General features: G+C 47.7%; 1 protein-coding gene across 2 annotated transcripts in view; it reads right to left on the minus strand.

Moving 5' to 3' along the window:
• LOC137416212 (uncharacterized) overlaps positions 1–4,976 on the minus strand; it is a 55,483-nt gene extending 50,507 nt beyond the window's left edge. The window contains exons 1-2 of one of the 2 annotated variants that reach the window (XM_078766858.1): positions 4,932–4,976; positions 4,713–4,779 (exon numbers count right to left, since the gene is read on the minus strand). The gene's annotated coding sequence lies outside the window, so the exon portion shown is untranslated. Of the gene's footprint in view, positions 1–4,712; positions 4,780–4,931 lie in introns of those variants that run through there. The other variant, XM_078766859.1, reaches the window with a different exon arrangement.
• Positions 4,977–19,100: the final 14,124 nt, after the last annotated feature.

The following is a 19,100-nucleotide window of genomic DNA, read 5'->3' on the forward strand; positions in this document are numbered from 1 at the left end:
AGAATTAAGTTACTGTGATGGCATGTTCTCTTACTGTCGAAATATTCCTTTGGAAACTTGTTATAAGAAGTTATATGCTTTGTAAATCCAGACCCTGATGATATAATCCCTCTGTGAAGACCAACCTATCTTTTCCAGTCCCCCTTAAAAGACTGCGTTAGATCACTTTCATGTTTGACATTTTTTACGACCTGCTGAACTTTCCCCCCAAAAACCAGGACTCTGGAAAGTCGTCAACATGTAGTTTGACTCATGAATGACCTCGGACGTATCGAGGAGACCACTGGGTCGTTCTCTTTGTCTTGAGAGCTAAAACCACACCCCAATATTCCCTTTATAAAGTGAGAGCTTGACCGAATTATTTTAGAGCATCTTGTTGGAATTATGGTCCTTGTGGGCCTCCATTTTAAGCATTTTGCTTTCCACAAGCTTGTGTGTTTGACGAATCAAATAAATATGTATCAGTTGTTCCTTTCTCTCTGTCATGAGTCTTGAGTCCTAAGTCAATGGATCCCGTCAAATGGCGAGCCAGGCAGGAGTCAGCTCGGGCAGACTCGGGACGCGGCTCCAGGCGCGAGTGAGTGGGAAAAAACACCAGCTGGTTTGATCGGTCTGGGTGAGCTGAGCCTTGGGTTTATATTGTTATAGACTGGGATTTTAGGCTAAATTGGAACTCACTCTGTCGCTCGGTGCCGTTTGCCCGTTCCCTGCTCGAGCCTGATCCTCGAACAAAATTTAAGAACGAGCCGTTTTGGGGCTCCGGAGCAACTGGCTGTTTATGGATTCGTCAGGGTAACGTTACGGGACGGGAGTAAGGTGCCCCAGCAGGGGGCACGAGGTAGGGAATAGATTGGTTTCGTAAGTGAGGTTAGAAGCGTCATAAGGACGCCGGCAAAAAGTAAGGTACGGTTAGCATATAAAGGGAGCATATATGCGGGAGAGATCTCTGATTAGGCGGCTATATGCAGGAGAGATCTTTCGGGAATAAGGAGTAAGGTTGCCTGGTTACCTGGCGGTTACCTGGACAGGTAAGATACGGTTATGGGAGTAAGGTGCCCCAGCAGGGGCTCCGGAGCGAGTGAGTGGGAGATTGCTTCGGATATGAAATCTTTCCTCTTCTCCAATGGCATGATCTCTGATCATCAATTTGGTTTCAGACCAGGTCACTCTACTCTGGACATGCTGCTTCTGCTGTCTCAACAATGGATGGAGGTCCTCAATGCCAAACAGGAAATTAGAGCTGTCTCCCTCGACATATCACATGCCTTCGATACGGTCTGGCACCCCGCTCTGCTCACCAAACTCTCCTCCTTTGGTATCCATGGAAATCTCCACGCATGGCTGGTGGACGTCCTCTCTCGCCGTAGTCAACGTGTGGCCCTGAATGGGTTTCTCTCATCTCCTCTTCCTGTTCAGGCTGGAGTTCCCCAAGGCAGTGTTCTGGGCCCCGTGCTTTTTCTGGTCTTCATCAATGATCTCTCTGACTCTCTTGAAAATCCTCTCTATCTCTTTGCTGATGACTTCACTCTCTGCCGCTCCATTCCTCATCCCTCAGATCGGCAGTCTGCAGCCTCCTCACTCTCTGCAGACCTGGACAAAATCACAGACTGGGCAAACAAGTGGAACATGTCTTTCAATCCTGACAAATCTCACACTCTTACGATGTCTCTCCGAAAAGACCGACTGGACAACCCTCCCATCTACTTTCTGAATAATCCTCTCCAAGAAGTTCTGTCACTCAAGCTTTTGGGTCTCACTATCTGCCATGATCTTTCCTGGGAAAACCACATTTCCAAGCTGGCCTCCAAAGCCAGTCGCCGACTGGGCATCCTCCGTCGTGCGAAGTCCTTCCTTGGCACACCTGAGCTCCTCACCACATACAAGGCTTTCATCCGCAGCTCAATGGAATACTGCTCTCCCCTCTGGGCAGGTGCTCCTGCCTCACACCTAGCTCGTCTTCACGCTGTTGAAACCACAGCGTTCAGAATCATTGGAATCTCCCGCAATGACGCTATCTCCGAGGGCCTTTCACTTACTCACCGCAGGCAGGTTGGTGGTCTTTCCGTCTTCTACCGACTCCTCTCCGGCCTTGCTCCCCCAGCTCTCTCTGGGCTCTGTCCCCCAAATATTCCTGCAGGTCGCACAAGATCTGCCTGCAACCCTCTTATGGTTAAACTGCCAAAATCAAGACTCTCTGCTCACCTTCACTCCTTCATTCCTCTTTTCTCCCGCCTCTGGAACAAACTCCCTCACTCTGTTCAATCCCACTCCTCCCTCCAGGTCTTTAAAACAGCTGTTCACCACCATCTCTTATCTTCCCCAATCCAAAACCTTGATCTTTTCTACCCCCACTAATTTCACCCCAAATCCACTTTTTTGAGGTGACTTTTGTCTTCTTTCCTGGAAGTCCTTGGTGTCCTTGCGTTTTATACCTATCCTGCCTCCCCCCAGGCCCTCTGCCTCCCACACATCTCCCGATGTCCCTGCCCTCAAATGTTGTGTTTGTGTGCTTCCTCCCCTTCTCTCCCCATCTTGTCGACCTCTCTCATTTTTATATACTTTGTTTACTTGTTTGTTTGATTTGTTTGTTTGATAAATGTTAGCTCTTTCACAAGCCTCGACTCTGTATACAAAAAAAAAAAAAAGGTGGGAGTGCATCAGGGGTCGGTACTAAGTCTACCACTATTTGTAGCTGTGATGGAGGTGCTGGCTCAGAACGTAAAGGAGGGTTTACCGTGGGAGTTGTTGTATGCCGATGATCTGGTGTTGATTGCAGAAAGTATGGATGGACTGAAGGAGAAGATGAACAAGTGGAAGGAATGTATGGAGACAAAAGGTCTGAAGGAGAATATCGGAAAAACGAAGGTGATGGCAAGTGGTAAAGCATGTGGTGAGGTGTAAAGAACTGGGAAGTGGCCGTGTGCTGTGTGCAGGAAGGGTGTCGGAGTGAATTATATTCAATGTACAATGTGCGCTGAGTGGGTTCATCAAAAATGTAGTGGTTTGAGAGGGTCATTAACCAGTGTGGCAGCTACATTCAAGTGTAAGGTGTGCACAGAGGGAGCTGCAGATGGAGAAATGTTGAGTTGGATCTTGGAGATGGCGTGAAACTGGAAGGTGTGAAAACATTGTTGCCTTGGAGACATGCTGAATGGAGAAGGTGGATCAGACTCGGCAACGGTTGCTGGAATGAGATGTGCATGGAAGAGGTTTCGGGAACTGAGTGGCGTGCTGATGAGGAGGGGAGTGTCGGTGAAGCTGAAGGGAAAGGTGTATGCTGCATGTGTGAGAAGTGTTATGATTTATGGGAGCGAGACATGGGTCATGAACGTAGGGCAGCAACGAAGGCTGGAAAGGGTGGAAATGCGAATGGTTCGGTGGATGTGTGGAGTATCGTTGAGAGAGAGAGGAAGACAAATGATGAATTGGGAAAGATGATGGGAATAGAGCCTGTGATTGATGCTGTGAAGAGAAACAGTTTGAGATGGTTTGGTCATTTGTTGAGGAAGGATGAAAGTGACTGGTTGAGAAGAGTGATGGAAATGAATGTAGTAGGGAGTAGAGGACGGGGAAGACCGAGAAAGACTTGGCTAAAGATGGTGGAAGAAGAAATGCGGGTAAGGGGGTTAACAAGGGGAGATGCAGAAATTAGGGCAAAATGGAGAAGATTGTCATGGGGACCGCAAGGCTAACCCCCGCTCCAGCAAAAACAAACTCGGTGGCTGTTTTGTTTGTCTCGTCAATATGTGTGTGTGTGTGTGTGTGTGTGTGTGTGTGTGTGTGTGTGTGTGTGTGTGTGTGTGTGTGTGTGTGTGTGTGTGTGTGTGTGTGTGTGTGTGTGTGTGTGTGTGTGTGTCTCCATTAAAAGCCAGAGCCCAAGTATTTAAAAAACAAGAGCAAAAAGTTTTAATTAAAACAAAAGCCGCGTCGATGTTACACAATGCCTAGATGCAGCTGTGCCTATAACGTCGATGTTATAGGCACAGGACATTCCTATTGATTCGATTACTTGATGTTATTTTTCCATGCCATGACCATGCCGCGACCATGCCGCGATTTAAAAAATATATATCTTGGCAATTTCCCGTGTGTAGCAACACGTGAACGAAGCTATGCTCCTCTCTCCACATTATTGTGACGACGTATAAATTAAATATTTCATCGTGACGATTGTCATCAAATGGACGAATTTTTAATATATCTCGGCATTTTCCCGTCTGTTATTTCAGGCGGTGTATGACTGACCATGCCGCAATTTTAAAAAAAATACCTCAATGGACTTGAAGTTACAGGCCTTTGAGAATTCATTTCGTTCTATAAAGGGCAACTTTCATCGGATTTTCTTCCCGTTTTTTTTCAACCGAGTCTAAAACTATGTTAGCGACTGTGAAAAATGAAATGATATATCGAATTTGATTTGAAATAAAACTGTGTGAGAGAGCAAGACACCACGGGCCTACAAAACAGGCCTCAAAGCTATGCGAGTTAATAAAATGGTGGATATTTGTTTATATGAAGCCTCTCCCAGAATGGGTGGAGCTATGGTTCCCAGAATGGGTGGAGCTTTGAGGTTTTGTCTTCTCTGCAAGAACAAGAACAACAAGAACAACAAGAACAAGAAGAAGAACAAGAACAACAGCAGAGGGCACTCTATGAGCAGCGTCTGCGACGCGGCTAAAAATCATGGTAGTTGTAAAAGACGGCTGTAGTACCTTTCAAACGTGGAAGTTTCGAAGGAGTACACGTAAACTGTTTCACTCGAGTGTCCCTCATTATCTCCTGTAAAGCATAAGAACTTACATGTGAGATAGAAATATGAACACCACCAGGAAATACCCTTTTGCTGGACAACAGATGATCAATAGCCACAGTATCGTGAAATATGCTTAATGAATGAAATCAAATAGCTGGAAACAGTTTGGACCTCCGACCTTTGCAGTGAGTCGGCTTCCACGCTGCACGCAAATCATTTCGGTGAGAACAGATCTGCAGGTGACACTGAAGCCGATCATGTTGCCTGGTATTTCCTGCAGAGAAAACAAATACATTTCTTGCAAAATCTGAAAGTTATCAGAACGTAATAATGTACTATATATATATATATATTGTTGTGGATATGAGAATGTTTTTTTTATTTTGTTGTTGTGGTAAAATGTTGTTGTAAAAGGTTGTTGTAAAATATCACCCCTCCTCCCTCCGTTTGTGGTTGTATAAAGGTCAAAGGGCGTTTCCGTAGTTAGTCCATAAAACATACATGCAGGACACGATATATCCTTTCTTTTGACAGTTATATCCTTATTATGTGTATTAGCGTAAGGCTGTGTCTTCCATTAATTGAAATACTCCATTGCACCAGTGAAAGAGAATAGACCCCCTTTCCTTCCCATCCCCAAAAATCTCCCTTTCCCTCCCCTCCAATAACCGCCATTGACCACGAGGCTCGAGTCGGGGAAGAAAGGCGTGTCTCCACCTCGTCAGAGGAGGGGAGGGGCGCGCCCGCCCGTCGTCGTCCGGGGCGGAGCCCGAGGGTCGTGCGACCAGCCAGGGCCGAGGTGAGCGCCCCGATGGGCGTGTCCAAAGCGCCGGGGGCGTGATCGCTGGAGGCGCTATAAAAAGGCGCGCACGGAAGTAAAAGAGGTGGCTGGTGGAGTGGTGGTTGGACAGTTGGTTGGTTGCACAGAGTTGGTTGCGCAGAGTTGGCTGCGCAGGGTTGGTTGCACCGTTGGTCAGAGTTGGTTGCACAGAGTTGGTTGCGGTGAGGAGTCGGTGGTCAGAGTGAGGGACCAAGAAAGAGTGGAGGGTTTGGACCAGACGAGTGGGACAAGGCCTGGCAAGGCAAATGGAGGCGGCAGCAGCAGCGACACCCGGCAGCCGCTTGGGGCCTGGGCGGCGGTTTGGAGCAGGGCCGAAAAGGAACGGCGGCTGCTAAACGCGCCGATCGTGCTGCATGACCCCCCCTTGGACCTCCCTCTCCCTCCAGCCATCCACATCCTGCGATTCCTGCAATTCCCCGCGTGAGTCAGTCTTTTGTTTGTTCTGTCCTGGGATAAGTTAAGCCTGTAGATAAGCTAGTATTTGCACTGTGTCACCTGCGTCTTATGTGTTGTAAATAAACTTGATTGCTCCTTTTTGCTTGTGTGTGTAAATAATAAACCCCATTACTCGTCTGTACGTCTTCTCGTTTTAATTCCTTTTCCTCTTACATTGCGTCGCTTTTGTCTTTTCCCTCATTGAGCAGCTAGGGTGCGATACGGCCAAAGTTCTGGGTGAATCGGGTGAGTTTTGTTAGGTCGCGGTTTTAAACCACCGCTCGGTCTATAACATCATAACCGCGGCTGTAACAATATATATATATATATATATATATATATATATATATATATATATATATATATATATATATATATATATTGTTGCAGACGCGGTTTAAAGATGTTATTTTACCGAGCGGTTGGTATTACCGCGTCCGAACAGTTACTCCCCGATTAGAACCCGATTCCACCCGACGTTGACCAGATCGCACCGCAGATATTCAATCGGGAAACCTCTAAAGCGACCGAAAGAGAATGAAAAGAGAAGAAGACAGAGTACGGAGGAAGAACAGATTTATTATACACACACAAGCAATGGATGGAAGAAGCAGTCACACAGCGAATCGTTAACTTACACTATTCATTTTACTTAACCCCAAGACAACGAGTAGGACAGACGACGTTCACACTTACTCGGGGGATATTGCAGGCAGGTAGGGCTTGAGGTGGATTGCTGGAGAGGGAGGAGGGTCGGAGGCAGCAGCTCTCAATTCCTCGCGGTTTTTGGTGGGAAAACCCTTCGTCGCGTATCCGCTGCCGATGCTTTAGACGTCACGCGCTGGCTCGGGCACACCTGCTCCTCTCCTTCTGGTGGAGCCATCTCCCTCCTTTCAGCGCGTCTCTCCAAAGCTGGTTTCCTTTCCGAGTACCTCTCCTTCTGGTGGAGCCGTCTCCCTCCTTTCAGCGCGTCTCTCCAAAGCTGGTTTCCTTTCCGAGTACCTCTCCTCTTTGGCTTGGAGCGTTTCGCATCTCACCGCTCCTCTTGGTGTCGCCTCTTCGCTCCTCTCCCAGGTCATCTCGTGAAGCAGTCCCTTACAGTCGCTTTTATAACTCGGGGCGGAATCAAGCCGCCGGCTGCGAGGGCACGCCTACCGGGTCGCTCACCACGGTGCTGATTGGCCATGCGACCCTCTGGCTCACTCCTCCCCTCTATGACGAGGTGGAGACACGCCTTTCTTCTCCGAGATTAGCACATGGGCAATGGCGGCTTGCGGGATTGAACACAACTCGCACCCTTTTGAAAGGAACTTTGGAGAGCGGAGATGTTTGGGGAAATTGCAAGGGCCTACGCTTATTTTGTTTGATACAATGCAAAGTCAATCTAGTGGGAAACACATATTTAGCCTACATAGAATAAGGAAATACACTATTTAAAAAGATATATCGTGGCCTGCGTGTACGTTTCAAGGAATTAACTAGGAGGACGGCTGCGACCATTATTTACATTACGAGGGTGTTACACATAACAAAACCATACTTTTTACATTCGTTACACTTCCTCCAAAATTGTTACACTCCTCAAAAACCGTTACACTTCTCAAATTCGTTACCCACTTCTCAAAACCGTTACACTGCACCCTCCTTTCTTCAGGCCCGTACTCGGGCCTACAAAACTTTAACTTAGTGTGACACGTAGGTGTAATTCCCTCTACAATTAACCTGACCCTGAGTGTGACAATCTTAAAACACAAATAAGTATGTCCCCCTATTGCATTGCACCCTGTCTAACAGACTCAAGCCCACAGCTAACCGAATTACGGAATTATTCTCAAACTATACATTTACGGTGGGGAGCATTATTTACAATGACGTGATTTCTTATTTACAACGCAACCCAGGACCTGTGTTTTTTTTTTTTTGTTTTTTTTCCTTTTAGGGAACAAGAAAAAGAAATTCCTGTTGGGAGGGAGGAGACAGCACGCATTGCATCGATGCACCAGTACCAATACCACCAAAGCACCCAAAAGCACCACTAAGCACCAAAAGCACCACAAATCACCAAAAGCACCACCCGGTGCGCAGTCACCATGGTTCATAATAAACTCAACAAAACAACTGGTGGTGGTCTTCTCTTTCTCTGCTGGGCCGATGTTCTTCCCGACGTCTTCTGGCTTCATGCGGCCTACTTGGAAATAATAATAAAGCACAACTTGTGTTCGTTTTTATTTAGGGCCTCAGGGGCCAACTAAGGGTGGTCCACCTGTTTGGCATAGGTGCCACCTTACCGAGGTCCGCAAGCAAGATTCCCTGGCCACTATGGCCGGTCTCCAACAGAGGTGCCCTGCCCCAGAACCTGGGGTCCATCAAGTGGTACTTGGCCGCAGAACAGCGGTCCATAAGGTGGTACATCAACGCAATGCATGCTGGTTCTGGGAATCTCGGGCGCACAATGGCCACCTCACGCACGCTCCCCTCGGCACCCAATGGCGCACAGGTCATGTGGGAGACAAAAGAAAGACAATTGAGCAAGGGGTAAGGTCACAAGGGTACACGTCAATAAGGCAATGCAAGGCGAAATGCGTACGGAGGGCGAAGTGAGAAAGCTCGTCCCTACCGTACGTCACCCCCCTGTCACCTACACTACCCTTGCCCTTACCCCCTATTTACAAAATCTACCCATTTACAAATTCGTCACTACTGTCACGTCTTCCCCATATTTCCTCTATACCAAATTCGTCTCCACAATCCCTCGACTTCAAAATTTGCCATCACCAATTCATCATCAATCCTCATAAGGAGGGAGAGATGGAATTACGCACAATGTCACACCCACGTCATGATGCGTCTCACAATCCAAACATTTGCATCAAAAATAAGTAAACATGGCATGGTGCGGAGTACCTGTCACCTCAGGTGAGTGGATGCAGATGGTGTGAGGAGATCCTTCTTCCTAACTATCCTCTAAATGACTTTAACACACTTTACACTACCCGGGGTCTTTCCCTGCCAATCCATTGGCCAACTTACACTATGGGTTCTAAAAACCAATTCCCATTGCCCAAACTGTGGTGCTTCTCAATTTGGGGTCTCACTCCCCCGATTCATCTCCCGGTGCCTTCGCACAATTTCTGGGCTGCGACGTGTAGCTCTCCCAGCAGGTCTACCCACCTGCACACCTCCACCACTGCAGTTGCCACCCGAGCTTACCTAGCTCCTCACCCTAACCTAACTAACTGGGGAAGGCCCTTTCCTGGCTCTGTCACCCCTTGGTGCCCTCTGGCACTGGGCTACCCGGGTCCGTCCTCCGGATCCTCGGGCCCCATCCACAACAACTACTACCGGCTCCCAGAGCCCACCTGCGGCCTCACCTGGCCGACATCCTCACAGTGGTGGAGCGCCCAACCAACTACACACACTAACAGGCTACACGCCCAGCCATTTCCACAACACTAATGCACCCATCCAAAGACCATTCTTTCACCTGCACCACAGCTGCCAATATCCAACCACAATTTACCTGTACCCTCTACCTAACACTTACACTACCCGCCCCGGGTATCCGTGATGGGGGTCCACTCTTCCCCCATTCACACCTTCGCACCATCCACTCCACTCCACAATTTCCACCATACTCACTCCACGACCATCCATTCCAATACTCCAGATATTCCACACTACCATTTATTCCACACAGCCACATACACCTGTTGTTGCACACCTGTGCCCTCACACCTGGTGCCACCTGCTCCCTCCTTTCTTCCTGGACCATTTGGTCAACACAACACGCAATCACCACTACTCCCTCATACACTGCTCCACACACCTGTTCAGTTGCACACCTGTGCAATCACACCTGTTCAATCACACCTGTTCAATCTTCAAACACACGGCATCATCTCAGCTAACTACTCCCCTCTGAAACTTGCGCTTCCCAGTCGTCCCTTTAAACTATTGCGCTCCCACGTCATTATAATCCACACTAATCTACCTGCGTCCCCACTACAGGTATCAGTCACTAACTAATCTTAACGTCACCTAATGTCATCTTCGCTAGATCCCTATCAATATAGCCAAGCCCTCCCTGGCTCGGTTGTCATAGCCACCCCATAAACTATTGCGCATTTGCCCCCACCCTGTGAGGGATGGTGGATTTGCCATCCCACCACATCGGGGGTCTCTCCCTATAAATTTTGTTCGTCCAAATTCAATAAACCAAAAATTTGCCATTTACTGCTAATCACCATACCATCATCAAATTTTGCTTTTTTCTAATTTCGGGGCCAAAACACTATCCTCATCACCCGTCTACTTATTACATCCTCTCGGTGCGCCAATTCCCTTCTAAAGCTCGGCTTCGTACAGCCGAGCCATGAATACGGGTTGTTTTGTGCCAGCGGCTGGATACGTCCCGCATTCGTGGCAGGGACGGGGGCTTACCCGGGCCGAGATCCCACGCACCACTTCGGCGTGGAGCCATCCAATGTCCCGATCTCGACCTGCCGGCACGTCTCAATAGAAAGTGGTCGCCATGACGACCCTTCCTATCGGGCTGCCCGCTCCGCCTAGTGGAGCCCGGACGCGGCCGTTCCAAGCGAGGCACAGCGTGGATCGCGTACGGCGGTTCTTTCGAAACCGCCGTGGTTCGGATCCCCGCTGGTCCTCGCGGCACGCGAAGCTGCCCGACGAGCACCGAGGGCCCGATTCGGCTATAAGTCGTTCTAACCTCTAACCCGGTTACCGTCGATGCTTCACCTGCCTGCTTACATGCATACGCTACCCCTTTCTTGCTCATACCTCCAGCTGTTCCCATGCTCCTCGTACCTTTCCTTACACCCCTCGGTACACTCATTCCGCTCCCAGACTTGGTCACACACCTGACCACCGAACACCTTGGCACACATTCGTCGCTCGCACACCTCACCAACACACCTCTTCGCGCCCCTTTCTCGGTCACCTCCTTCGTGACAATCACAGGTGTGCTCTCACCCGCACACCCAACCACGTGCCTCACTACCAATTCCAGTGTGCATTCCCACTCACGCTCTACCATTCCAGGTGTGCATCCTTCCATTCCAGGTGTACATCCTCGCTCACCTGCCACAACCAACTCACGCTCCGTGTCACTCTCACTACTCTCACCTCCACTCTCGGTCGCGCACTCACCCTTACTCTCGACAGCGCACTCTTTCCTCATGCACCTGTCCGTTACACACCTTTCTCACGCACACTCTTGCGCACACTCTCCCGTTACACCCTCTGTAACACTCACCACAGGCATACACTTTCTTGTTACATCCTCTGTAACACTCACCACAGGTGTACACTCTCTCGTTACTTCCTCTGTAACACTCACCACACCGCGCTTCCATGTGCTCCCTCGCACACGCGCTACGTCCAACTCACTCTTGACGGCACACTCACTCCTCGGCGTGCACTTTTTCCTCACACACCCCATTGTCGGACATTCTCGCACACCTCTTTTTTCGCACACCAGACCTGTCGCACACTTCACCAACGGCCTCTCACGAACACCCGGATCCAAACCAATCCCCAAGCCGACTGAAGCTTTCCTCACATCATATACATTGCCACTCACCTCCGTACCTCGTCTCCGCACCTCCTTTGCCACCTGCAAACTCTTTATTTGGTTAATGAGCATCACATTATGAGTTGAGCACCGACCTTGTACCAATTCCATTACCTCCTCCTGGATTTCTGTCTTAGTTTCTGTCCGTCTCTTCTTAATTTCACTCACCTCTTCTTCCACTTCCTCTAATTTTTGTTTAACCTCTTTTATTTCTCGGTGCGTCTCCTCAAGTTCGTCCTCTAAGGCTACCGTGACCGTCTCTATGTGCATCCTCACCTCTCGGTCCTTTGTCTCCATTATCTCTGTCACCTCGTCCACCCTCATTGTCAGTTCCTCACGTACCATCTGACATTGCCTCTGTGTCGCTATTAATTCGTTTTTAATTTCTTTTTGTGTCGCCTTTAACCCTCCGAGTACTGCAGTGTTCTTTTGAACCTGCTCCACTAGTTCTTTTTGTCCCTCCGTCAGCTGTTCCACCTCCTCCGTCAGATCTTCTATTCCCCCTTGTAACTTTGCCGTATTATTTCTCACTTCTTTCTCCATACGCTTCTCACCTCGCTTTACCTCCTCGCGTAGCCCCGAAACCTCCTCACTTACCCCTCGTCGTATCTCCTCCATCTCTTTTGTAGATGCCACCCTCATCTGTCCCAATTCATCCCTCTGAGCATCCAATTTGGTTTCTACCCCGATTTTTACCTCCTCTATCTGCTCTCCCATTTGTTTAATTCCTCGGGCGGATTGCTCCCCTATCTCCCGCAATTTGCCTTCCATCCTATTTTCTAACCCCATTAACCCATTTTTTACCCCCTCTAACTGATTCTCCTGGGCAGCCATTCTATTTTCCACCCCCGTTAACCCATTCTTTACCCCCTCCAACTGATTCTCCTGGGCAGCCATTCTATTTTCCACCCCCGTTAACCCATTCTTTACCTCTTTTATCCCGTTGTCTAACCCCTCAAAATTATTGTCTAACTTCCCAAATTTCTTGTCTAATTCCCCGATTTGATTTCCTAGTCGCTCCCCCATTCTGTTTTCCATTTTCTCCATTTCCCTGGCTCTTTTTTCGTTGTCGCACTTCGACTGTGCCATGTATTCGCTAAACTGTGCCATGAACTGCTGCATGTCAAACGGCTGCATGTTAAAGCCCGCTGATACAGCGGGCTCGGCTACCGCGCGCTCGTGCGAGGCGCCTTTTTGCGCGCCTGAAACCTCGTGCGCGAGAGCGCCATTTTGTGCGTCTGATACACCCTCAACCACCTCATTGCTCTCCTCCTCCCTTTCTTCCCCTAAGTCCTGGGTTACCCCTAACCCGTCTATCTCCCCCACCGACATCCGATCGCCTTGATTGTCCATGGCGAGATCTCAAAATTCGGGTTTTGCTTTATAAAACAAAATAAATTTCGGCAGCTTGTAATTTTGAGCGCGTTAAGCGCGCTTCGGGTCCGATCTCACTCCTCGACACCAATTGTTACTCTAATAGTACAATTGGTGTTCCAAAATTTGGGCCTAACAAATTTAGTCCCAGGTCCGAATCCCACTCCTAACACCAATTGTTGCAGACGCGGTTTAAAGATGTTATTTTACCGAGCGGTTGGTATTACCGCGTCCGAACAGTTACTCCCCGATTAGAACCCGATTCCACCCGACGTTGACCAGATCGCACCGCAGATATTCAATCGGGAAACCTCTAAAGCGACCGAAAGAGAATGAAAAGAGAAGAAGACAGAGTACGGAGGAAGAACAGATTTATTATACACACACAAGCAATGGATGGAAGAAGCAGTCACACAGCGAATCGTTAACTTACACTATTCATTTTACTTAACCCCAAGACAACGAGTAGGACAGACGACGTTCACACTTACTCGGGGGATATTGCAGGCAGGTAGGGCTTGAGGTGGATTGCTGGAGAGGGAGGAGGGTCGGAGGCAGCAGCTCTCAATTCCTCGCGGTTTTTGGCGGGAAAACCCTTCGTCGCGTATCCGCTGCCGATGCTTTAGACGTCACGCGCTGGCTCGGGCACACCTGCTCCTCTCCTTCTGGTGGAGCCGTCTCCCTCCTTTCAGCGCGTCTCTCCAAAGCTGGTTTCCTTTCCGAGTACCTCTCCTTCTGGTGGAGCCGTCTCCCTCCTTTCAGCGCGTCTCTCCAAAGCTGGTTTCCTTTCCGAGTACCTCTCCTCTTTGGCTTGGAGCGTTTCGCATCTCACCGCTCCTCTTGGTGTCGCCTCTTCGCTCCTCTCCCAGGTCATCTCGTGAAGCAGTCCCTTACAGTCGCTTTTATAACTCGGGGCGGAATCAAGCCGCCGGCTGCGAGGGCACGCCTACCGGGTCGCTCACCGCGGTGCTGATTGGCCATGCGACCCTCTGGCTCACTCCTCCCCTCTATGACGAGGTGGAGACACGCCTTTCTTCTCCGAGATTAGCACATGGGCAATGGCGGCTTGCGGGATTGAACACAACTCGCACCCTTTTGAAAGGAACTTTGGAGAGCGGAGATGTTTGGGGAAATTGCAAGGGCCTACGCTTATTTTGTTTGATACAATGCAAAGTCAATCTAGTGGGAAACACATATTTAGCCTACATAGAATAAGGAAATACACTATATAAAAAGATATATCATGGCCTGCGTGTACGTTTCATGGAATTAACTAGGAGGACGGCTGCGACCAATATTTACATTACGAGGGTGTTACACATAACAAAACCATACTTTTTACATTCGTTACACTTCCTCCAAAATTGTTACACTCCTCAAAAACCGTTACACTTCTCAAAACCGTTACAATATATATATATATATATATATATATATATATATATATATATATATATATATATATATATATATATATATATATATATATATGTATATCCAAGATATTCTAGTTTTCTATTTTTCATTAATTTTCTGAAATTTTAAGAATTTGTTTTTCACTTGGAAGTGGTGGGTTACGATATGTAAAGGTGGAAAAAGGTGGAAAAAGTCTCATTTTATGTTGACTCGCACACGCGTTCACGATGGGAGCGGCAGGAAGGGTTATTCCCTCCGCAACCAAAGGTGGATGGAGGTTATGTTTTCACCCCTGTCTGTCTGTTTGTCTTTCTGTTTGTGGGATGGAGGTTATGTTTTCACCCCTGTCTGTCTGTTTGTCTTTCTGTTTGTTAACAAGATATCTCAAAAAGTTATGGACAGATTCGGACGAAATTTGGCAGAGTATGTGACAAGTACGAAATAATTAGATTTTGGTGAAGATCCGGATTCGGATCCGGCCAGTATAATTTTTTAAGTGATTCTTCACCATTGGGAGATCGGGCGACAAACGAAACAGAGCAGGATATCTCAAAAAGTTTTGGACGGATGATTTTGATTGAACGTGATTCTGTATTGTGATTTTCTGGTCTACTCCGGGATACAAAACGTAAACTATTCACAATGAGTCGCTTCTTCACGGGAATATAAAGCGAGCGGGAAGGGAGGGAGAGGAGGGAGAGAGGATGGAGCAGGAGGGGAGAGAGGAAAGGGCGAGGGAGGGGAGGAGGGAGGGGGGGAGTGGAGTGGGAGGAGGTGAGAAGAAGGGAGGGTGGAGAGGGAAACAGGGAGGATGGAGCGAGGAAGCAGGGGGAGGGAGAGGGTGGAGTGACTATATCGCACAAAAAATGTTAGTCAATGAAAAAATGGGTACGTGAAAACAAAAAGGCAGCTCTGTCTACTATAACGCCATGGCTTGCAAAAGCAGCCTGAATAGTGTTCACTAAGTGGTGGTTCACCTCTACTCGTCAATCATATTCAAAGAGGGTGTTATAACACACCCAAACTTCCCCGGCCTTGTCACTAATTAATTAAGTACACAGGCATTTCTCACTTCATTTATGGAGCCTTCACCAAGCGACTGAAGCACTCGAGCGAAATGGGTGATAAGGAACGGCTGGCTTGGCAAGCGATAGCAAGCCGATTGCTTCTTGGTGAAATGGCCGAGGAATTTTAAAAACAGATCGATTTAACGCATCAAATAATGTGGAAACGACTGAGAGCAAACAATTTTTTTTTTTAAAGGCTGTTATAAACACAACAAAACTTCCCCGGCCTTGTGAATAAAAACATAACGGGAGGTCTGTCTACTGTAACGCCATGGCTCGCAAAAGCAGCCTGAAAAGCGTTCACCAATCTCTCGATGTGGTAAATTTTGTCAGATTTCACTCCAGATTTGTACATTATTTAGTCTACAGCATCCAATCATCATATCCGAATCCAGATTTTGATGATAGCCGGCGAAAACAGTGTTGTGAATGAACGCGTACGTATTATGTTGAAAAGCCAGATTTTGCTGAATCCTTTGAGAATTTCGAAGCTTTGACGCACCAAATCGCTCAATGGAGGCCGCCATCTTGCGGATGCGGAAGTAGTCACAAAAAATTGATAAAAAGTTCAATAGGAATTTGTTTCACCCGTCTTTTTTTGATTCACAATCTTCTGCACCTCTAATTTGTAATTAAAACATTTAAGACCAATCTTGTTCCCCGGGCCCGCACAGGCCCTGGTTATCTTCAACGAAAATCGTCACCAAACACCGGAACCAATGAGATTCGAGCATTTGAAAAAATATTTCAAAAAAGCTTATTACTGGTACCGCGTTTCGGAGGCTGAAAACGGCGTCAAATATTCTAAAATTGACGAAGAATTATTTTTTAGAAATCTCGCGGCCGTAGGGGGTAGTTTTTCACGGCCGGAAATATCCGAAGTTGAGACGGAATTCACCGAATTAATCAAGAAGGAAATTTTATAAATATTAATCTCATCCAGAATGCAAATGGTGTCATTTTGAACTAGGTACGGGACCTACTACACCTACCTACTACCAACTACCTAACCTACTGATGCCATAGTGATGGGTAAAATAGTGGCAAGAGGCTTTGGCTTTGCCGGCTCATTGCGGCTTTGCAGTCGGGTACGAGTATGCTTCAATTATGTGATGATAATCGATCGTGTTTTCAAGGCAGGCACGTTTCAGTAGGCCGAAACAAAATGGCGGCTTAAGAACCCAGCGAGAGGTGCAGTGGGCTGACCAAGATGGCGGGCTTCCTCGTGGACCTTTCAGACCCTGATATTCTTTAAATGCCGTGAACAAACTTTAATCCATCAAGGCTATTGATGGTTGTGGTCAAGTATCATCAAAGTTGTGCGTGTAGTTTTGGAAAAGCCATGCTCCTAGCATGGCTACCTAGCTATTTTTGGCTTCGCACTGTTGAAACCAAAGCTTTCAGAATCAATGGAATCTCCCACGATGAAGCTAACTCCGAGGGCCTTTCACTCACTCACCGCAGGCAGGTTGATGGTCTTTCTGTCTTCTACCGACTCCTCTCCGGCCTTGCTCCCCCAGCTCTCTCTGTGCTCTGTCCCCCAAATACTCCTGCAGGTCGCACAAGATCTGCCTGCAACCCTCTGCTGGTGAAACTACAAAAACAAGACTCTCTGCTCACCTTCACTCTTTCATTCCTCTTTTCTCCCGCCTCTGGAACAAACTCCCTCACTCTCTTCAATCCCATTCATCCCTCCAGGTCTTTAAAGCAGCTGTTCACCAGCATCTCTTATCTTCCCCCATCCAAAACCTTGATCTTTTCTTCCCCCGTTAATTCACCCCAGATCCACTTTTCTGAAATACCGACTTCTTTCCTGGAAGACCTAGCTGTGTCCATGTGTTTTTTACTTCTCCCACCCCTACCCCCTTCCCACACCTCCTCCCCCCAAGCCCTCTCCCTCCAACAGATCTCCCGATGTCCCTGCTCTCAAATGATATACTTGTGTGCTTCCCCCTCTCTCCCCATATTTCTCCTGCTCCTTCTATTTTGTCTTGTTTCTGTTTATTTATTTTTTATCATTAATGTTACGTCTTACACGAGCCTCGATCTTGTATACAAAAAAAAAGAGCGAGAAAAAAAGGAGATCCCACAATTTACATACAGACCTCCCCTGAAGTTCGTCCCAGGTGAGCTAAAAATGCATCAAAGAACCAATTATGCCAAAAACACTAAATGAACGTTTAATAAATATTCCATCATTTACATGGACATTGTTATGGGAAGCATAATTCATACGTACTGCCTGCTGTCCTGATGGTGTGCTTTTCGACATCTGAATGTGGCTAATCTGAAGGAAAAAGAAGATTACTTTCATTTGCAGGAACAAACTTGAACAGGACACATGAATGCACGTGGATCTCAAACTGCCAACAAGCAGCACCAAATTAAGGGTGGGTGTGGTGATCTTTTGGCCCTTCCATCTTTGCGATTCCTCAGGGTGGATAGAATTCCACGACTGTAACAGTACAGGGTGTCCACAAAGTATTGTTGTGGTTCTAAAAAGTTGTTACAACCAAACTGAAACAAGACTTTGTGGACACCCTGTACTGTTACGGTTGCGGAATTCTAACCTCCCCGACGAACTGCCAGGCCGAAGAAAATATAGGGGTAATGTCCCTGGGCTCACCTGGCAGAACCAGGGAACCACTGGTAGGCGTGGACAACCCCAAAAATATGTCACGGAGAAGAAAGTAAATACCTTTGGAGGACAAACCCCTGATGTTTTTTTTAATGCTGTGAACAAACATTGGTACATCAAGGTTGTGGTCAAGTTTCGTCAACTGTGTGTTTTTAGTTCCAGAGAAAAGAGCAAATACCTATTTTTTGGGGGGAGGAGGGTCAACCTCCACTACCCCCACAAACCCCCTTTAGATCCCCTCCTTTTCACCCCTCAGCCCAATGGGCTAAGGGGTATTGTCGTCACGGATGTCGTCCGGGCGGGCGTCGTCCGGGCGTCCGTCAACTTTTGGTTACCGTCAATTTCAAGGAGAACGGCTTGTCCGATTAAATTCATTTTTACAGTGTGTGTTGGGGGTGAGTGGCGGAAGGTTCATTTCGAAAATGGCCGTGCTGCGATTTTCATTATAGCCGCCACGGCAGCCATCTTGAAATTGTTTTTCGTCAATTTCAAGGAGAACGGCTTGTCCGATTAAATCCATTTTTGCAGTGTGTGTTGGGGGTGAGTGGAGGAAGGTTCCTTTCGAAAATGGGCGCGCTGCGATTTTCAATATGGCCGCCACGGTAGCCATCTTGAAATTGGGTTTCGTCAATTTCAAGGAGAACGGCTTGTCCGATTAAATCCATTTTTGAGGTGTTTGTTGGGGTGGAGTGGAGGAAGGTTCCTTTCGAAAATGGGCGCGCTGCGATTTTCAATATGGCCGCCACGGTAGCAATCTTGAAATTGGGTTTCGTCAATTTCAAGGAGAACGGCTTGTCCGATTAAATCCATTTTTGCAGTGTTTGTTGGGCTGGAGTGGAGGAAGGTTCCTTTCTAAAATGGGCGCGCTGCGATTTTCAATATGGCCGCCACGGTAGCCATCTTGAAATTGGTTTTCGTCAATTTCGAGCAGAACGACTTGTCCGATTAAATCCAGGTTTGCAGTGTGTGTTGGGGGTGAGTGGAGG

The sequence above is a fragment of the Myxine glutinosa genome, chromosome 12, assembly GCF_964187855.1.
Source record: "Myxine glutinosa chromosome 12, kmMyxGlut1.1, whole genome shotgun sequence".
NCBI classification, from domain to species: domain Eukaryota; kingdom Metazoa; phylum Chordata; class Myxini; order Myxiniformes; family Myxinidae; genus Myxine; species Myxine glutinosa.